We start from the raw sequence: 458 nt of genomic DNA on the forward strand, positions 1-458 counted from the left end.
TCTAGACGGATTATCTTAAATCTCCACGTCATTGTACTTCATAAGGACCTTAACCCTTATCACTTCTTAACCCCTTGTCCTTATTTCATTATTTACTCTTGTTTTGGAAGTCAACAGAATAGATTAATGAAAATGAAACATTTAGATAGCACTATAAAATAAAATAAAAATTCCTTTTGTATCTGTCAGTATCCAAGGATTGTTTAAATATTTGTCAGTCAATTGAATCTTAAAGTAATGAGGATCTACAAGGTGTCCAACTTACAAATAAATATTGGATAATCCATTTTTTATGTTAGTCACATAATAAATAATGGTTGGGGTGCTTAGGATAACTCTTCTTGCACTCTCTGAAAGAGTGTTAAGGACTCTTTTGTGTCAACCAGGAGGGAAAATGGGCCTCAGTTTAATATTTCTTCTGAATGACCAAACAGCTTCAGAATGGCACTCTTTGAGTC

This window comes from Hemitrygon akajei, chromosome 5 (assembly GCF_048418815.1).
Source record: "Hemitrygon akajei chromosome 5, sHemAka1.3, whole genome shotgun sequence".
Lineage (NCBI taxonomy): Eukaryota > Metazoa > Chordata > Chondrichthyes > Myliobatiformes > Dasyatidae > Hemitrygon > Hemitrygon akajei.